The sequence below is a fragment of the Eucyclogobius newberryi genome, unplaced genomic scaffold (assembly GCF_026437365.1).
Source record: "Eucyclogobius newberryi isolate DKJ021-1_F unplaced genomic scaffold, fEucNew1.0.hap1 SCAF_29, whole genome shotgun sequence".
Classification (NCBI taxonomy): domain Eukaryota; kingdom Metazoa; phylum Chordata; class Actinopteri; order Gobiiformes; family Gobiidae; genus Eucyclogobius; species Eucyclogobius newberryi.
Window position 1 is genome coordinate 139,237 of NW_027315934.1, and position 3,189 is coordinate 142,425.

Genomic DNA, 3,189 nt, shown 5'->3' on the forward strand with positions numbered 1-3,189 from the left:
GAGCTGATTTTAAGCTTTATGGACTGCTTGCCATTACAACCCGTGAAATCTTGGTCATAAATTTGGGGAATGGAGATGGACATTCCACGGCCAGATAACAGAAAATCTCTCTTTGAACATTGGGTGGTTTTCTTTCTCCCTCTCTCCCTCACCGCAGGGAGCCGCTGTGACTTTGGCGATAACAGACCTTCTCCCCCACAGTCTTACAGGAGGACGCCCCGATGAAAACTATGTTTTATGTGATTATGCCATGAATGTTTGTCCGAATCAACTCCATACACCTCATGTTTCACCTTGTGTTACGTATTTTTCCACTGTTTAAGGTTTTATATTCCCAATGCTTTAACTTGAGTGCCCATCACAGGTGAAAGAAGATGTAAAATGTATCTACCTCAAGGAATAATGTGCACAAACTGCCAAAAGTGTTTAACGTGTCGTCGCAGTAGCGCCCGCCCCTTTCGCTCCCAGCGTGCCCTGCGGCGCTAGGTGACAAAAAGACGCTCCGAGCTTGGAACGCTCTCTTCTCCTCTCTTCTCTTCTTGCTCTCTTCTTCCTTTTTTTTTGTTCAAGCCTTTGTCTATCTCTTTGAAGCCGTCTCCACGGACGAGCCTGTTTACTTTTCCTTTGTCTCAACAAAGCGTCCGCCACGTGGGTCGACAAGACTAGGCCAGCCTCATCGCCCCCCTGAACTCTGAAAACACCTGGAAACACCTGGAACTAAGCTTAAGCGCTAAACCGGACAGAGACTTTCTTTTCTACTTCGCTTCTACTATTTTTGAAGTAATCTATGCCGTTTACGTGGATCAGCGCTACGTTCTCATCTGAGTAAAGGCCGCGTGAGGAGCTAACACGCAGCTAAAGCGTTCTACCGCTAAGGAACTCCCGGACATCGCCACGCGCCACCTCGCGCCACCGCTGCCGCCCCGCATCACGGACATCGCGGCACGCCACTGCCTTCGCCCGCCACACCGCTCCACGCGCCGCCTCGCGCCACCGCTGCCGCCCCGCGTCACGGACATCGCGGCACGCCACAGCCTTCGCCCGCCACACCGCTCCACGCCGCTGCCTCGCCACGGATCTCGTCCGCGGACAAGGACCAGCCGGACAGAGTTCTACAAAATCGTAAGCCGACTTCAGTGTGCGGTTCTTTTGTGGCGTGATTTGGGTAGAACTCAGCTGTTCCTCCTCCCTTAGCTTCTCACTTTCCCTCTTTTTGATATAGATTAGCATAGACACGTTTGATTATCAAAGGCAAAACCCTGGTTTAACATTATCTGCATGAAATCTGCTGTTAAATCTGATATAACATCACCTGTGATTTACCTGTGCGCATTTTGCTCCGGCGCCCTTTTTGATTGCCCTTTTGATAAATAAACTACACGAAAGAGTTATTGACTATTGTTTGTTTGATTAGACTATGCGTAAGTCCCTGAATCGTGAAACACCCTTCAGACCTTTTAACGAGCGCGATTAAGGACCGTATCTTAGCTTTTTGGGTTTTACCCTGGTGCCCCGTCTTGTCTCGTTTCTGCTAAGAAATCTTCCTTAATCGTAAACTGAATACCTGTAGTTTGAGACCCTACACAAGGATGTGAATAGCCTGTTGGCTCCTGCTTCACTAAAGGTTCTATATCCATTCACTACACAGCTTTCTTGGATGCACTACTGCTGTTACTGCTCTCGACTGACATCTCAATTGCAATAGACTTTAAAAAGAAGCATTAGCTTGATGTGGACTTTTAAAGGACGCAGTAGTTTGATGTGACAACAACCACATCAAACTCCTTTAAAAAGAGACAGCAGTTTGATGTGTTTTTTTACCAAAGTATAGGTACGGTCATTTGTGCTACTGTAATAACGGATCTGATTCTGTATACTCACAGTTCACACAAATAAAGTGTCAGGATGGCCGAGCGGATAAGATAAGATAAGATAAGATAAGATAAGATAAGATAAGATAAGATAAGATAAGATATTCCTTTATTGTCCCACATGGGCACGATGGGTTCATACACAGGCCCCAGATGTACAAGGTTGTGGTCCGAGCTGCCCAGGGGAGGGAGGGGGAAAGAGGAATAAGCATCCTTGGTGTTGGCAAAAAACAAATCCAATGTTCTATTGTTTCTGGTGGGGCAGCAAATGTGGAACTGGGAGCTTGCGCTGAAGATCGGCTTCCATCATCCAACACATTACTGACTAGCTTGGTTCATTTGGATTGACAATCGCAATAATGCAAGTAATGGATTTCAAGTCCATCGCCTTAACCTCTCGGCCACAACAACAATACACATTTAAACTGTGTTTAAGAAAGTGGAAATTATCCACATTATTTTCTGAAACTAGCGCAATTACATTACCAGATTTAACTCTCCTTCCGTAACAATGCCTTAAATGATAGAATGGACAAAAACAGAACAGATAGAATAGAAACAACAGAAACAGTGACCAGATAGACAATTCAATTCTTGATTTTTTTTTTAAATTCCAATTTGACTGGTTAGGACACAAAGGTTTGTCCCATTGTTACTTTACTTACATGTGCGTCACTTTTTGTGTGTTACAGTAACTTTTTTGGCCTGATCACCCAGTCCACAAGTGTTCCTGTACCTATATATTTACAAATCAAGCACTGTTAAGCAGGTGGCATCCTTTGCTGGTCAGGGGGAAGAGAAAGGTATGTTTCCAGCAGGGTTCTAAGAAATATGAAGCAATGCCAATGGATTTCTTGCCCATCAGCTTGACCACCTGGCCACCACAATACTGCATCTTTGGAAAATTACAGTGAAAGCGTGAGACCAATAAAAAAAAATCAAGATATGCTTGTCCAGTCAAGAATTGCTGGAAAACATGACTGATCCCAAATGAAGCAAAGTATGCGCTCTACCGCTGACCCACTTTGTCTAAGAGAAATGCTCCAAAAAGAAACACCAACCAACCTGCTAGTCTATAGATGCATAGAAAAGCTAAAGGTTGATTACAAATTTTCACATGCTGCGCCTAAATCGATACCATGTTGCTATGCCTCACTTCACCTCCATCCAGCTTGAATGTACTCGTAACCACAGCGAGTTTTGTACATAATCCAGCTACAAGTGTTCCAGCAGGACAGACTAGATATTTCCATACCGGGAGTTGAACTCGGGCCACCTGGATGAGAGCCAGGAATCCTAACCGCTAGACCATATGGGA

The 3,189-nt window shown here is 45.1% G+C and overlaps 1 non-coding gene across 1 annotated transcript; it reads right to left on the reverse strand.

Moving 5' to 3' along the window:
* Nucleotides 1-3,117: 3,117 nt before the first annotated feature.
* trnae-cuc (transfer RNA glutamic acid (anticodon CUC)) lies at nucleotides 3,118-3,189 on the reverse strand. The gene has a single exon. It is a non-coding gene; the product is annotated as a tRNA-Glu (tRNA).